Consider the following 18,317-nt stretch of genomic DNA (forward strand, 5'->3'; position numbering starts at 1 on the left):
TCTCTTGGAACAGTAAAAACCCTCCATTTACATCCAATAAGTCTCCTAGTTTTTTAATCCCTCTGCCATCCCACTCTTTCATAACTGTATCCCTAAAAATCTCTGCCGGAAGCTCGTTATTCGTATACAACCTTAGGTATCTATTGTACCTTCCCAGCCCTATCTTTTTCTTAATTGTTCTCCAGATTTTATATACCGCGTTCAGGGTCTTGAACCTCGTGTGCTTGAAGTAGGCAAAATCCACAGTTGTGACTAAGGCATTCCCTGCGCCTTTCCCAGGAGTGCTTCATATACGTTCACTGGACATTCTCTCTCATCCTGTTGGTCACTCCCGCCTAATAACCCTTTAGAATATTGGAGAGCTGCCGCCCAGTAATAAAATCTAAAATCCGGTGCCCCCCAGCCTCCCTTCTCTCTTGAAAGTGTCAAAAAACGATATGCCCTACGTGTCTTCCCCTGTGCCCAAATTAATCTATTCACTGTTGATTCTATTCTATTAAACCATGTGCCATCAAAATATAAGGGAATTGCTCTAAAAAGATATAAAAATTTTGGGAAAGTGACCATTTTAATAAAATTAATGCGGCCCATTAGTGTCAAATGTAGATTGTTGACTCTGTCCATGTTCCTTTTAACCTTCCCTAACAACGGTTCCATGTTAATCTCTACTAGTTTCTCTAAGTCCGCAGTCACCCTGACCCCCAGGTACATTGCTTCTGAAACCACTCTTGTGTCTACAAGTGTCGTATATCTATTCTGTACTATTTGTGTCTTCCCTCTATGTATTAGATACCCTGAGACCGCACCAAATTTCCTTGCCTCCTGTTCAATTTCAATCAGTGCTCCCTCCGGTGCTGGTGTTATAATAGCCACGTCATCCGCATAGGCGAATAGCTTGTAATCCTTCTCGTGCAATGTAACTGGGGGAATCCTAATATTATGAGTGAGTCTTCTTAAAAACGGGTCCAGATATATAGCAAAAAGTAAAGGGGAGGCTGGACATCCCTGCCTAGTCCCTCGTCTAATCTGTACCACCTTTGAATAGGATTTATTAATTCTTCTCCTGGCATTAGGTTGTTTATAAAGTGCCTGGATTGCTGTTATATACCCCTTGCCTATACCTGCCCATTCCATGGCTTTCCATAGATAATCCCAGGAGACCCTGTCAAAGGCCTTCTCAGCATCCAAAAAAATAGCCGCGACAGGGTCTCCTGCAGCCTCCACTGCGTCTAGGATAGTGATCATCTGCCTAGTATGTTGGGTGGTCCCCTTGCCAGGTATAAATCCATGTTGCGTTGGGGATACTACCCCCTCTATCACCTTGCTCAACCTATTAGCTAACGATTTGGAGAATATCTTAGCATCGGCATTTAACAATGTAATTGGCCTATATGACCCCGGTTCTGTTGATGGTTTATCTTTTTTTAATAACACTATAATATCCGCGCCGGCCCAAGATTGTGGGACTATTCTGCCCCCCTGTGCCAAACAACAAATTACCCACATGTCCTTAGCTAACACATCCCAAAAGGTTTTATAAAACTCTGCAGGTATTTGGTCTTGTCCTGTTGCTTTGCCAGAAGGGAGGCTGAATACCGCATCTCTTACCTCCTGTACTGATAACTGCCCATCTAGCTTATCCCTCTCCTCTGTACTTAACCCTTCCTGTGGCCCTTGTAACAAATATTCCATGCTTTCTGCCTCCAGATTTCCACTGTTTGTGTCTTGTTCATATAAGATCTCGTAAAACCTTCTAAACACCTCCTGTGCCTCCTCCACCTTATTGACAATCGTCCCAGAGCTATCCTTAATTTCCTTTATCTCCCCTGCCGCTAAGGTTTGTCTGGTCCTGATTGCCAGCAAATGACCGACCCCCTCATTAAATTCATAACATTTCTCTTTTTTTGCTAGATAGTTCCTTGCAGTTTTCTGCGCCAGAGTAGTGCCTGCTTCTGCCTTCTGTACCTCCAAAGTTAACAGAATCTGTTCAATAGGTTCTTGTCTACCTATTGCATCCACTAGAGCCTCTTCTAATTCCATCAGAACCCTAATCCCCTCTTCCATTTTCTCCTTTTCCCTCTTACTTCTTACTAGTGTGTAACTTAGTGTCTCCCCCCTCACTCCAGCTTTAAAGCTGTCCCAAACCATATCCGCTGAGGCCGAATACCTATTCATGTCCCAGAATTGTGTTATCCAATCTTGCATTCTTGTAATATACTCCTTCTCCTTCAGCAGCCCTCGTTCAAATGTCCAGATAGATCTTGGTATTTCCTTAATTTTAGGCACTGCTATACTTAGTACCAGCGGATTATGGTCTGACACTATTCTGGGGAGGCGTTCTATTCTGGCTCCACCTACAAGTGAACTAGATATGAAGAAGTAATCCAGTCTGGCTATTGTTTTGTGTGGGCTGAGTAAAAAGTACTTCCTGTACCTATAGGGTTCATTTCCGCCCACATATCCACCAGCGCATTATGTCGAACAAGATTTTGTACGGCTTTATATATCTTTTTTTTCCTCCTTTGATGTTTACCCCCATTCTTAGCTATTAGTCCATCCAAACCATTGATATTAAAATCCCCACAGCATATCACAGGTTCTGGCCACAATGCTAATTCACCATCCATAAATTCCATTAATTCCGGTTCATCCTCATTTGGGCCATACAATGAGGTAAGTGTAATTCTACCTGCCATAGTTTCCATATCTAGCATTACCCATCTCCCGTCACAGTCCTCCTTTTTCTTTTTCATTTTTACAGTATTTTTCCTAGCCAGAACTGCCACTCCCTTGCTTCTCCCTTCCTGACCTGTATAAGCAAGAACCTCAAAACCCATTTGATCCAGCATAAACTTGTCTTTAGCGGCTACATGCGTTTCCTGTAGACAAATTATATCAATTCTCCAGAATCGTAACAATGCAGCGAGCTTTTGTCTTTTCTCCCCGTTATTTAGACCACAAATATTAATTGTGATTATCCTGATTGCCATAGCTCATGTTTTACTTTTACCATCCCTTCAACTGAACTCTTAAGGTTATCCACACATTTTCTCTCTTCCTCATATATTCTATGAATCTGTACTGTGTAACTACACCAACCTTCACCAGTGCCCCTACCCCTCCACCCCCCCCTTTTAACCCCCCCTCCCACACTGCTGACCCACCCCCCCTGTGACAGGCAAATAGGTCACTCCTGACCTATGCGTGTCCACTGAGCGTTGTAGCGTCGCCCCCTCTCCTCCCCTCAGCCCACTTTCACCCATTGATATACCCATCTACCAGGTTCATCTTTTCCCATTGCCCTTTTCCTTTTTTCTCTCCCCCTAAATTTTGTGATTTCTTTTTTACTTCCTTCTGGCTTCTGTAAGTTCCGCCAGAAATTCTCCTGCTTTAATCTCCGAGAAAAACATTCTTGATCGACCTGCGGAGATAACTTTTAACTTTGCTGGGAACATTAAGTAGGCCTCTACTCCTTGGTTCTGAAATGCTCCAATCAATTGTCTAAGTCTCCATCGCCTCTCCACCGTTACGTGGCAAAAGTCTGGTCTAGCAAAGAATGTTATTCCATCGACGGTCTTCCTAGAATCCGGTCTAGCCTTTTCCATCAGTTCTTGTCTTGCTAGAAAGTTTCCAAAAAATACTAGCATGGCTCTTGGAAGTACCCCTGTACCCTCTTCACGTCTTTTCTTTACCGTGAGCGGGAACCTATGGGCTCTCTGTACTTCTTACTCTCACTGCCATGGCACCTCCGGGAAAGCTCCTTTTAGCAGCTTGATAATGAAGCCTCTAGGATCCTGCCCCTCCACCCCTTCCTCAATTCCAAGGAGTCTGGCATTATAGCGCCTTTGGCGGTTTTCCAAATCCTCCACCTTCCATTGTAGATCCTCCACAATCTTTGTCTGCTCTTCTCTAGATGTCTGCCAGTCTGTCACTTCATCCTCTAGCCTCCCAGTTCTCTCTTCAACTCCTATAACTCTCTCCTCCACTTCCTCAAACTTCTTATTTATTTTCCTGATTGAGGCTTGAATTTTTTTGGTGTCATGCCTAGCTCTCCGACTTTCAGCTCTAGCTTCTGTTTGCATCTGTTTTAGTGTGGCAAACATTATATCCAATTTCCCTCCTTCATTTTGTCCATCTTGGCCATCCTCTTTGTACATATTAGAGGTAGCGGAGTAATCCCATAGCAGCTTCTTGTGTGTACTCTTATATGAACTCAGTGGGGAGCTTACTTTTCTTGATACCGTTTTGCGCCTTTTTTGAGTACCCCTTCCCCTGGAGCCGCCACTATCACCAGAGCTTGAGCATGAGTCTGAATCTGCAGAATCTCTTTCTTCGTTGCTGCTAGCCATCGTTGATTCTGAATCCTCAGGAACTGAGAAGAATTTGTCCCCCTCAGCTCCCTCCACAACAACAGCCTCTGCCTCTGCCTGCTCATTCTGTAGACTGTAGCTAGCAGCGCCACCACTCTTTGAAGCGCTATCCTTTTTTTGTTCAGCTTGCTCCTCGTGCATCTCATCCTCCACCTCTTTGAGGGCTTCTAACATTTGACCCGTGTTCAGAGTCTCTGCCCCGCCAGCCCCACCAGCAGCCTCTCTCACCTCTCGCTCGACATCGCTCCGCTCATCCTGGCTCCCCTGCACCAGCTCTCGCCCAGCGTCATCCGCCCAGCTCGCCAGCGGGAGCTCCGCAGTACGCGTGAGTTCTGTGTGTCCTAGTTGCCCAGCAACGCTTCCGCGTGCGTCCTCGAGGACGTTGCTGCCTGATCCCTCGGACGGCAGGGCTGCCGCGCTCGGCAAGGCTGCTGTGGCTGATCCTGATGCCCCTGGAGGAGCCTTGGCGCCGAAAACTTCTGATACCGAAGGCTGACGGTAAACGGGGTCTTTCTCGTTCTTCTTCTTTTCGGAGGGCTCCCTTGCCGCTTGATTGTTGTTACCGCTTCTGGTATTTTTGCACTTCTTGAGCTCTTTCTCCTTTTCGCTGGCTCTCTCCAACTTTTGCTGTTGGGCTTTAGTTGCTGTGGATATTGTGGGAGTCGATCGTTTGACAGGAGGAGGCATTTTAGTTTTCGGGATGGTGCCCGATCTCCCCACATCTTTCTGGCATGTGTCTGTGTTTAAACCACAAGGCAAGGGCTTCTGCATGGGCTGCTGTTTGTCTCTTCCACGAGACGCCATCTCTGCCTGAAGTGCTTTATAGACTGCAACAGATACTGACTTTACTCTTCCCAGAATACGTAAGAGTCTGCAAAATCCGCCGTTATATTTCTTCAACCTCGATCTGTTATTACTCTCTCGCTGACTCCAAAAGATAAGTTGCATCCTGCATATCACGATTGCATCTGGTGCCTGGGACTAAGCATGGGTCGGAGAGGGGTCAAAATGCGACTTACTCCTACAGCGCTTCAGCGGCCATCTTGCCCCTACTTACAATTTTCAATAGAAATAAAAAATACATCTCTACTTACAATTTATTTTTTATATGTTAATAAACTGTTTTTCATTTATTCCATTTAACCCTGTGTATGTTTCCTTCTTTATTATTCTATATGAATATTAATTACATATGAAATATTCTATTTAAAAATGCATTTTAAATTTTAATAAATGTAAAAATGTATTTATCTTTTAACTACTACAATAACAATAATTATAATTAATACAAAATTTTTCTATGTAATTTTAAAACTTTATTATAGTATCCTACCAATAATAATTATTTGTAATAAAAATGTTTTCTTATTTCCACTGCACCAATTATAAACTCACAAAACCATACTACACATTAAAACCATACAAATTACAATTCCCACTTCACCAATTGTAAACTCATGGAAGGTGCTGGACACTGAACCCATACTAATTACTATTCCCACTCCACCAAGTATAACATTAGGGAAGGTGCTGGACACTGAACCCATACAAATTACTATTCCAACTCCACCAAGTATAAACGTAATTTTTACCCTGTACCCCTGTACCAAAAAACCCCAAACTGACCCTGAACCCTTAAAATACCCCTTTACCCAAAAACTGAAAACTTACCCTGAACCCTAAAAATACCTCTTTACCCAAAAACTGAAAACTGAACCTGAACCCTAAAAATACCCCTTTACCCAAAAACTGAAAACTGACCCTGAACCCTAAAAATACCCCTTTATCCAAAAACTGAAAACTGACCCTGAACCCTACAAATACCCCATTACCCAAAAACTGAAAACTGACCCTGAACCCTAAAAATACCCCTTTACCCAAAAACTGAAAACTGACCCTGAACCCTAAAAATACCCCTTTACCCAAAAACTGAAAACTGACCCTGAACCCTAAAAATACCCCATTACCCAAAAACTGAAAACAGACCCTGAACACTAAAAATACCCCTTTACCCAAAAACTGAAAACTGACCCTGAACCCTAAAAATACCCCTTTACCCAAAAACTGAAAACTGACCCTGAACCCTAAAAATACCCCTTTACCCAAAAACTGAAAACTGACCCTGAACCCTAAAAATACCCCTTTACCCAAAAAGCCAAAACTGACCCTAAAAATAACCCTTTACCCAAAAACCCAAAACTGACCCTGAACCCTAAAAACACCCCTTTACCCAAAAACCCAAACCTATAACATTTTAAATATAATTATATACTTACAAATACTTACGTTGTAATGGTATGCGTTGTAAAAGTACCTGCGTAGTAAAAACATTTGTTGTAAATACATGCGTTATAATGGTATTTGCGTTGTAAAAGTTTCGTTGTAATGGTAGTGCGTTGTAAAAGTTGCGTGGTAAACGTTGTATACCTTTAATAAATATTATTATTTCCTTCTTTATTATTAAATTACTTCCCACTCTATTCCCCTATAAACACACAACCCGCTACAGGAAATAAAAAATTTAATTTAACATAATTAGCAAGTAATCAATTAAATTAAATTAATTACCAATGAAATTTTAAATAGTCAACAAATATTTTTTCATTAACAATTTATTAAATATTACTAACAATTAATAAATTTACATATTTAATGAATTATAATTAAATTGCTTTCCACCCTATTCCCCTATAAACCCACAACCCGCTACATGACATAAATTATTTAAATTAACATAATTACCAATTAATCAATTTAATTAAATACATTTTATATAATTAAAAAATATTATTTAATTAACAATTAATTAAATCTTACTACCAAATCATAAATTTACATATTTTAATAATTATAATTAAATTACTTCCCACCCTATTCCCCTATAAACACACAACCCGCTACATGACATAAATTATTTAAATTAGCATAATTAGCAATTAATCAATTAAATTAAATTAATTACCAATTCAATTTTATTTATTTGAAAACTATTATTTAATTAACAATTATTTAAATATTACTACCAATTAATAAATTTACATATTTAATTAATTATAATTAAATTACTTCCCACCCTATTCCCCTATAAACCCACAACCCGCTACATGACATAAATTATTTAAATTAGCTTAATTAGCAATTAATCAATTAAATTACATTAATTACCAATTAAATTTTATATAAATAAAAAATATTATTTATTTAACAATTAATTAAATATTACTACCAATTAATAAATGTACATATTTAATTAATTATAATTAAATTACTTCCCACCCTATTCCCCTAAAAACCCACTACCCGCTCCTAGAAATTATTATACTATTTGAATTTATTTTTATATTTATTAAATTTTTAAATTTATTTTCAATATAAATAAATAAAAAAATAACATATATTTAATCATGACTGTCGATAACAACTTTCGATATTCTTAAAACCGATATTTTGACTTTCGATATTTTTAAACTACTAGAAATAACGATATTTTTTACTATCGATATTACTTACTCGATATTTTTTCAATCGATATTTTTTAACATACATGAAAATCGATAAAAAATACATCGATATTACTTACCTCGACATTAATGCCATCTCGATATTCTGGAGTCGATATTATGTCGAGTCGAAAATAACAACTCGATATTTAGACTGCACACCGGGCCAAATATAATTTTCCTGTTGTAAACCCTGTGACTTTGTGAATTGCACAGTTTGTAAACACAAAATGGTGCTGTAATCAGGTCCCCAGGTGCTTTTACTCTATGGAATGCAGTGGTATAAAACCCCGTACTTCACAGGCAACAATTACATTTAGAAAATATTTCACTGTTTCTTACGGAATAAGGATTTCATCAGCATAGTGTGTGCCCGCTATCCACTCTGCAGCTTTAACATTGTTAAGGCTATAAGGAATATATGGCAAGGTTTATTTAAATTATGCTGCAAAGTTACCTGAATTATGCAGTCAAAAATTCTAATTATTTGGCACATTCTCTGGCAGATTATTTTCATCCATTTGAACTAGACACAAAATTGTAGGTGAAGCCTGCTGTTGGGCTTGTTATAATAACCGTTGCTTTTTGGCCATCCAGGCCCTTCATGGTTTTACCGATCTTGGCCCACCTGGCTCCATTCCTTTCTGGGCCTCTTGGCCCTGGTCACCTTATCTTGGATTTCTTCACCAGGCACTTTTCTAACCCTGATACTGCAGGTCCTGGTCCATCTGGCCTCTCATGACCAGGCCCTCTTAACTTTTGCCCTCCTGCTTTGAGTTGTTCTGGCCCTTCTCGATCCATTTCATGCCCTCTTGAGTGTTACTGGTACTGCAGTCATTGGTTCTGCCCTTATTGTTCCATGTTCCCCTCATGCAGGTCCTTTGGAGTCTGGCCATTTTGGTCCTGGTCATCAGGCCATTTTGCAGTCCCCTTAGACTTCCAGACTCTAGTTGACCTTCTTACATCTGATACTCCTCAACCAGGGCCTACTACCTGCAATGATTGCTCTGCCCACTTGGTTATCCAAGAGCTGGTCCCCTAGGTCATGGTCTTCTTTGCTCTCCTAGCACTGCTTCCTATCCTCCAAGTTATGATCCTTTTAGTTAACCTAGTCCTCTTTGCTTTGGTATTCTGGGTACCCTTGTAGTGGTCTGCAGGGTCTTCCTAGCCCCTTCCTGTATATCCTGGCCTACTGGAACTACTAAACTACAAGCCAATGCCCTCCAGGTCCTGATCTTCTGAGTCCTCGTCAAACTCCGGCCCAAGTTCTCCTGCTCCTTGTCCTCACATTTTGAGGTACCTTGACCTCTAGTTCAGACAAGTTTTAGAAGTATCTGGCCCTGTACATCCTGGTCTGTCAAGTCATCATTCCCATGCACTCCTGCACCTTGTCCATTTGATCCTTGGTTTCCCGTTTCATATGTACCCGGTCCAGGACCCCTTAACCTAATTTTCATACACTAGTCCTCCTGGTACTGGTTCACCTATTCCCTTGCTTTTCCTGTTCCTAACATTCTGCTCCTAGTTTACCTGGTCCATGTAGTCCTGGTCTTAGTTCAGGTTCTAATTGTTTTGTCCTCATTAGCAGGCCTTCTGGTGCAGGTTACGCTGGTTTTGGTTTCCCTAGCACTACTAGTCTCCTGGTCCTTCTGCCACATCCTAGTCCAGGGCCTACTCTAGGGCGGTGCCACCAGTGCAGCCGCACCTGATGCTGACTTAGGGGGCCTGTGTTTAGACATAACACATGTTTAAAAGTACCTGATGCAGAATTCCTTGTGATTACCATGGTTTTCAGGAAAAAATAAAAATTTCAAAATAACTCTGGTGAGTAATGTCCTGCGGAGAGTCGTCTCCTCCCTCGAGGTTCCCTGGGGGGAGAATCCGGAGGTGTAATTCCAAGGATCTTGTAAGCGTCGGAGAGAGAGCGCAGCTGCATGACCTTCCAGTTTATTTAAAAATGTAACCAAAACAGGTGGTCCCAGGAGTAGGAAATTTCCTGAGAGCGTAGATGGCTCATAATCGGGCAAAACTCCTTTTTATTTATTAGTGTCGAAGCTGCTATGTCCTGGAGTAGTTGGAGGGAGTGCCCACGGAATTGAAGCTTCAGGGCCGCCCGGGCCGCCCTAAGGATCACCTCCTTTTCTGAGAAACTGTGAATGCAGACCAGGATATCTGCTGGAGGTCTTCTCAAAGGGAGCCGAAAAGAGCTTTTAGAAATGTATGTGTTACTCCACCTTCTCATCCTTCCGCGACTCCAGGCAACATGGACCCCTCCTCTGAGGCTTTCTCCTGAGGGGCGTCTGACTGACTTTTCAACAGCATGTCCTTAACTGTCTGGTCTTTCTTGGCCTTGGCAATTGTCATTGCTGTGTCCTAACACCGTGTGTTGAGTAGCAAATGGAGGAGTGCACCGAAAGAGACTGTTGCAGAAAGCGACCCCCCTGTATGTCCCGAGGCCCGGTGAACGTGGTATGCCTATCAAGGCAGGGTGCTGGCTTGGGGAAAAAGTCTCCCCCCATTCAGCAGAGGAACAGCATGCGATGAGTCAGGAGAGCTTCACAGGTACCCCCGCCAAGTGCCAATAATCAGTAGGTGTGAGCCAAGAGCCAGTGAGGGCAGGTGCTAAGGGAGGGTGAAGTGGACCTTTCCTGGGGATCCCGTTTGAGGCCGCAATCCAGGACGTGGCCCGATTCAGGTGTTTTTCCAGTGGGTACCTGAAGCACTGGAGAGCCACTGGGAGGCTCTCATTAGATTGTATGGGCCCCTCCAAGGCCCAGGCGAGATCTCAGGTGTGTGCTCAGGACCACGCGCAGTCAGCCGATGAACAACGGACGGGAGAGCCCAGGCGCTGGGATGGACAGAGGGCCCCCTGGGCCTCCAGGGTAGACTCCGACGTGCAACCGCTGTGCAAAAGGACGGCAGGCTCGGCCTCAACGAGCACACCCCGTGGGCGGCTGGGCATGCAGCTCCAGGCAGGCTCCTCCACCAAACCTCACCAGGGGCACTAGAGTATCAGCCGCTGTCACCACAGGGCAGCGTTGATTTGGGGCAGCAGCGGGAGGGTCGCGGATTCACCCCTGGCCTGATCAGCGGCCCTGAGTCCCCCACAGTCTGCCACGCCTCCTCCAATGACGCACGTAGGTGCAGCCCGTGGGTCAGGCCACCGCTGGCGATCCTTATGCACGGGGGCACAACCCCGGCTTGCTTCGTCCTTCACCTCACCACCAGTGTATTGGCAACTGGAGGACGCTGGTACTCAATCCCGCCAAGGCCGCTGCCAGCACGCCCCGGCAGAGCTCACCGGGAGGCTGCTGAAGCTGTTGCAGTCCGAACCCACGAGGTAGGTCCCAGAGCCGCCCTCTACCGGCTGTACCGTAACTTGGCCCCTGCGCCCCGTCCGGTTTCACTGCCTGCACCACCTGCCCTCCGGAGCAGCGGATCCCCCTGTTAGCACTGTGGAAACCGGGCATGTGAGCTATTTTCAGGTGCTTTTAGCTCGCCGGAATAGCGCTCCAGGCAGACACGTCCTCTCATGCCGCCATCTTGGACATGCTCCCTTCGATCGCTAGACTAAACAAGCTACATGCTGCCTCTCATGAAGAGCTTCAACGCCTAGTCCTAGGCACTTACTTTTATATGATTCCTACATGCTGTATCCTCATTACAAGGTGGCTACCACCCTGCTATTTTTGCCTGTCATCCATAATTTCTTTATGAACACCTAAATAAAGACCTCTTTCACACACTATTTATCCGGCAGCAGATCAAATGGCACATCTTCTTTACTATTTAGTTTGTGGCCCGCCAAGCAACAGAAATTATGTACTATTCTGCCGGCTGCTGGGTAAATAACAGGGATTGCGTACTATTTGGCTTGTAAATAGCCACTGCCTTAATAAAATAAACAGTGCTATAATATCTGTTTCTTTCATTAAATATTGAGGGGCACATAACAACGTTCTAAAAATAAACGATCTCCATGGCCCTCCAGGATGGCCTGCTTGCTTTCAACTGTCTGAAAAAACTGATTAAGGGGACGCGTGACGACATCAGAGAGATTCAAAACATGACGCAATGACGAAAAACCGCACACGCAAATTACATGCGTAACTACCCAGTTGAGGGCTGGCATCTGCTACACCAACTCACATCAACAGGAGTATCATTTCAGAGCAAATTGTAATAGTTTTTCTGAGTGATTTTATCGAATGCAATTGCGCGTTTAATACCTTTGTTGATTGTGCAGAATTCCGATTTATTATTGTGAGATATGATTTGTCTTGGGGGCTGTATTTTTTGTATTGTTTATAGTACGTGTCCTCATATTTCACCCGAGACATATTACTGAACGATATATCATTCATCAAATAATAGCAGAATACAACATCTGAATTATATTAAATGCAATAAAGGGCTTCAGGCTGAAGAAACATTAGAAATATTTTTCTTTTTCGTTTTTGTTGTTTTTGACAGTGAATTTCATAAAGCATGCATTGGGATTCTGCTAAGATTGTAACTTATTAGCAATATGGCTATAAAATGCAGTTTGCTGATGAAATGTCCCACTGTTAACAAGATTGATACATCACAAAAAAAAAACATTAAGAAGTGGAATTGAAACAAAATTTACTACCAAACACTATACATTAGTGCATTTCCCTTTTCTCTGTAACCTAATGTTGGCCATTTGCATATGCTTTCAGGCAACAGTAAAATCTACTCTTAGTCACATGACTTTTTATAAAAAGCCCTCATTTTAAGACATGTTTCATTGCATATTTATATCTAATATACGTTTAGACTAAACACTGCATAACAACAATCATGTTTAAAGAAAGACATTCAATGAACAATTTTTAGATATGCATGTAACATGCACATTTTCTTGAAGCACCAAAAGTTCATGATTATTTTTTTCAGCACATATGTATACATTAGGAGGCCGATTATGATGGCAGTCTGACCGTCATCTGCTGCTGCGGTCCAACCGAAGCATTAAAATTGGTGCAGTCGGAGGCAGCAGGTGGAGGGACCATCCACGGCGCTTCCAATGGGCTCAAGGAGTCTGTGGGGGGGGATGTCATAACACACCATAATCACCATAATCCCCTAATGACGACAGCCAGGCTCAGCTGCGCCGTAGGGATTATGATGGCAGTCTGTCTCATTCTTTCTTTCTCTCCTCTACTCTCTCACTCTTTATCTTTCTCTCCTCCTCTCTCTCACACTGTTCCTCTCTTTACTTCTCTCTTCTTATCTCTCACACTGTTTCTCTCATTGACTTTCTCTCTGTCTCACTCTTTCTCGCTTTGGCTGGCTTCCTCTCTCTCACTCTTTCTCTCTTGCTCTCTCACACTTTCTCTCTTCCTCTGTCTCACTCTCTCTTCCTCTCTCTCACTATTTCTCTCTCTCTCTCACTCTTTTTCTCTTCCTCTCTCACTCTTTGTCTCTCTCTCTTCCTCTTCTTCTTTCTTGCTCTTTCTCTCTCTCTTCCTCTCACTCACTCTTTCTCTTTTCCTCTCTCACTCTTTCTCTCTCTCTTCCTCTCTCTCACTCTTTCTCTCTTCTCTCTCACTCTTTCTCTCTCTCGTCTTCTCTCTCACTCTTTCCCTCTCTCTTCCTCTCTTTCTCTCTTCCTTGTATCTTACTCTTTCTCTCTTTACTTTTCAGATCACTAAACTTGAGGTCTGCACTATCTTGCGGCACGTGGTTGGAGACACAGTGGAGGCACAAAGGTGAGCTGCAAAGATTTTTCCAGTCTCAACATTCCCTCTCCATCTGTTCTTTTTCTCTGTCTCATTCTTTCTTTCTCTTCTCCTCTTTCTCACTCTTTATCTCTCATATGGTTTCTCTCTTTGTCTCTCTCTTCCTGTCTCTCACACTGTTTCTCTTGTTGTCTTCCTCTCTGTCTCACTCTTTCTCTCTTTGGCTGGCTTCCTCTCTCTCTTCCTCTCTATCACTCTTTCTCTCTCTCTTCCTCTCTCTCACACTGATTTTCTCTTTCTCTCTTCCTCGTATCTCATTCTTTCTCTCTTTGTCTCTCTTTCTCTATCTTTCTCTCTCTCACAGTGTTTCTCTCTTCGTTGTAGCTCACTCTTTCTCTCTTCTCTTTCACTCTTTCTCTCTCTGTGTTCCTCTCTCTATCACTCTTTCTCTTTCTCTATCTTCCTCTCTCTCACTCTTTCTCTCTTCTTCTCCCTCCCTCTCTCACTCTTTCCTTCTATTTCTCTATTTCCTTTCCTGGACGCATGATGCACCATCTTATCTTTCTTTTGTATTGCAGGCTGTGATTCAAAAAAAGGACCAGCTGTACATAGTTTTATTTGTTGTTGTTTTGTTTAAATAAAATGTTTTATATGTAAATCTATGCATGACTAAGATTCTTGTTTGTCCAACTGCACAGGGACACTTCCGGGTCCAAGAAGGTTGTTGAGGGTATGCTGGTGATGTGGGAAGAGGGTTTGTTACCTGCCAATGTGGGGAGATGTAGTGTTAAAGGGGTATCTCTCAGAGAAAGAACTCGGGCATGTTTTCAGAGTTGCCTCGGACAGATGCGAGCTGACTGACTCAATCACAAAATGGCTGTTCAATGCTCATATAGTGTGACTTATCAACAGTTCGCACCCAGTCTCGCAAAGGAACATCTGTGCCCTACAGCAATGTACTAGCTTGAAAACGTAGAGAGGTGGGAACCTACGAACAGGCTTCTAAAGCCATAGCTGCAACCTAGTGATATCAGGAGAGGCAGCATGAAAGGCATATCTCTCACAGATGCCAGTGTTGCCTTACAGAGGTAAAACTGAGGACCCGAGGGCTTGTACATGGAGACATGCGAGGTAACGGAGTAAATCACAAAATGGCTGCCAACAATTCCTGGTTTCAACAGTTCACAGCCAATGAGCTGCACGCTCGTGGTTGTAAACCCTCAGCCAATCACATGTCAGAATTCTCAAATATCGATATCTTGAAAATGTGATATTTCTTAAAAACTACTGATCAGAATTACACCATTTAAACAAAAGCATGCTTTCTGGACCATCACCTTTCTCCCTGCCAACTATGCCGTAATTCCGCTCAGCACTTTCATCTGTACACTTCTGCAAAGTTTCATATTGAAACTGCATGGAGAAAGCACATTTTGGGACACCCTTCTTTCTCAGTCATTCCTACACCATTCACCCCCAAACTTTCAATATGGGACCTAATCAAAAGAAGAAAAACTGTTTGGATAACTTCATAAAGATTCCTCAAACAACGCCAAAGTTATAAGCACATTCAGGCCTCCAGGAGGGGGGGCACGCAACTCACTTCCAACATAACTGAAGCCCCGGGGCTGCATGAACCCCAGCGGGCCAACGCAACCACTGCGCGCCCCGCTATTATTTTTTAAGAAATGCCCCTGGAACCTAGCCAACCCAAGAGCCTCTATAAATTAAAATGCGCGACCGCAGTGCGAATTCCGCGGATTTTTCTAAAATACTTTTTGGGGAACTGGGGGTCCTTCTAGGACCCCCTCAGCAGGCCTAGGGAGTCAGGGTGTTTCTACCCTGCCCTCTTCCCTTATTCTCTACCTATGTTTCTCTGTTTTCAGGTGACTCGCTTCTACCAAGCCACAAGATGGCTGCCAACACTTCCTGGTTTGGAGTGCTAGCAGCCAATCACAGTGAAGCTCGCGCAAGCAACTTAGGCTCCGCCCAGATATCAAAACTTTTCTTTTTCTAATTTCTCAGCAACTGCTGAACGGATTTACACCATTTTTGAAAAGGTTGCTTTCTGACCCAAGCACTACCTTCCTGCCAAATTTGGAGTATTTCCATTCAGTAGTTTAGGCTGTAGATGTGCACAAAGTTTCCTATGGGAAAATGATTTTTCACTCTTATTTTTTGAATTTCTCAAAAACTACTGAACGGATTAACACCATTTAAAATAAAGGTTGTTTTCTGAACCAAGCTCTACCTTTCTGCCAACTTCTGGGTAATTCCATTCAGCAGTGTGGGCTATAGCTCGTTGCAAAATTTCCAATCTAATTAACATGGAGAAAACAAGTTTTCGAACCCCCATTTTTTCTCAGCCTCCACTTGATGAATCACCCCAACCTTTCAGGATAGGAGCTGACCTGAATAGACTTTTTGTTTGGAGAATTTTATAACGATCCGTAAAACGACGCAAAGTTATTAGAAAATCAAAAAATTATTTACCTATGGAAACTAGGTTCTAACTATAACTACCAACTGACGACCGTCAGTAGGATATATATATTATATATATATATATATATATATATATATATATATATATATATATATACATATATATATATATATATACATGTTCACTGAAAAAAACATAGGTTTTAGGCCTATTATAGTTAGAAATTAGCATTTAAAAAACCTTAGAAATTCACTGAAAAAAACATTGGTTTCAGGGGTGTTATAGTTAGCTGGGCATTTCACTTGTACAAAACCAGCTAACTATAACTGACCCCCCACAATGCACTGCTCATGATGTCACATATTACATCATTCATGGCATGATCAGTGACATCACTGATGACATAATTGATGACATCTCAAATGACATCACTGATGACATCATCTACGTGATAATCTGATGCACCTCCTCACACCTAATATAACTTTTGAAGCACCCATTCTAAAATACAGACTACCATTTTTTAAACCATAGACACACCAATACCAGTTAGTACATACCCACTCACGGATTCCTAGGTCTACACACACATCCACTAATTCACCCATACAACAACTCATACATGTAGTCACTCATGTTATGTTATGTTATGTTATACTCTCTTGTATAGCGCTCGAATCACCTTGAGGCATCTCGGCGCTTACTCAGACGCTACCCGAGGAAAGGAACAGAGAGAAGGGAGCCTTTATTACAAGAAAGCCTTTAGGTGTTTCCTGAAGATTTGATATGATGGGATTTCTCGCAAGGAGACAGAGAGGCTATTCCAGTATTTAGGGGCCAGGTAGGAAAAGGCCATACCTCCTGATTTTTGGAGTCTGATGTACATGTAATAGTGACTGCAAGCTTGATCTCAGTGATCGACTAGGAATGTATTTTACCAGCTTATTTTGCAAATATTTTGGGCCCTGATCCTGAAGGGCATTAAAAGTCAGACAACAGACTTTGAAGAAGGATCTTTGCTTTATAGGCAGCCAGTGAAAATTTCTCAGCAGTATAATACTTGGAGTTGAGGTATTTAATTAATTTTGCCATATTGTGTCATGTTTGGGACACACAGTGGTGTCGTTCCCTATTGGAGCATTATTGAATTTAATTGATTTAATTATTGATTTGAATAAGGGAAGTCAATGAGTTTGCCAATGTATGGTTTATACGATTAGGTTGTTATTTGCGTTAAGTGTCTGAGCTACTGTCGGTGACATGCCGATACACGGCGAGATCTATTAGTTTTCACCGACATGGGTTATTATCATCTTTACATATGTGTATTGAACACGTGGATCGGACTTTAACCCACAATGTAACTGTACGATGATTTCACTGTACAGGACGGTGTTCAAAATGTATATATAGTAAATATTTGTAAATAGGGCGTAGAAATGCCATGATATGCTGATACACAGCGAGATTGTTTTCATTTTTCAATTTTTATTTAATGATTGGAAAAGATAGGCATTAGTATATCCAAGGGTCGTAGCACACTGTTATTATGTTCATGTGTGTTAGTATTTATCCACTCAATAATGGCCGCCCTGTTGTAAATATTTGCACATTGTCCTTTTTTCCTTTTCATCCACGCTAAACAGGAAGTGCAATGTATATAGTGTGCCGGGAAACGTGGCACAAACTAACACTGACGAAGGACTAGAGGTCTGAAACGCGTCTGTTTTTTTTGTCAGAAGCCGAAATAAATTTTGTGCAAACATACCCCCGTGAGTGCGTTTTCGTCTCGAATGAAGGGTCAAATGGAGCCACTGTATTGACGCGTTTGCACCAACGCGCTAAACGACACCCGCCCGCGAGTGACCCGGGAATTCTGGTGCACCTTGGAGCAGTGAGACGTGTACCGGGGCACCGCGTAGCGCAGCCGGAAAGGAGACGTGGAACACGGGTCGCGACAGCAGCGACGAAAAAAACGTGAGTCTTCTTATCGATACCTGAAACCGCCTGATAGCTACGCAGGGCGAAGGGGTGATGCGCAACCAAACGCGGTGAACCTTTCCCGCGTCGGCCAAGAAAGAACTGATTAAAAGACATGTGTGATGAAAAGGACCGCCGGGAGGCGGCGCTGGACATTTTCAAGAGACGAGCACCAAATCCTCAGACTATACCGGCAAAAGAGGGTGCAGGGACAAAATCTTCCAACGCTCTCACAGTACTTTGCAATAAAATAGAGCGATGTTGTGAGAAAGAAATCAGGAAGTGGTGGGAGGCCACCTCGCTCCAGAACTATATG

Source organism: Lissotriton helveticus, chromosome 6 (genome assembly GCF_964261635.1).
Source record: "Lissotriton helveticus chromosome 6, aLisHel1.1, whole genome shotgun sequence".
In the NCBI taxonomy this organism is placed as follows: domain Eukaryota; kingdom Metazoa; phylum Chordata; class Amphibia; order Caudata; family Salamandridae; genus Lissotriton; species Lissotriton helveticus.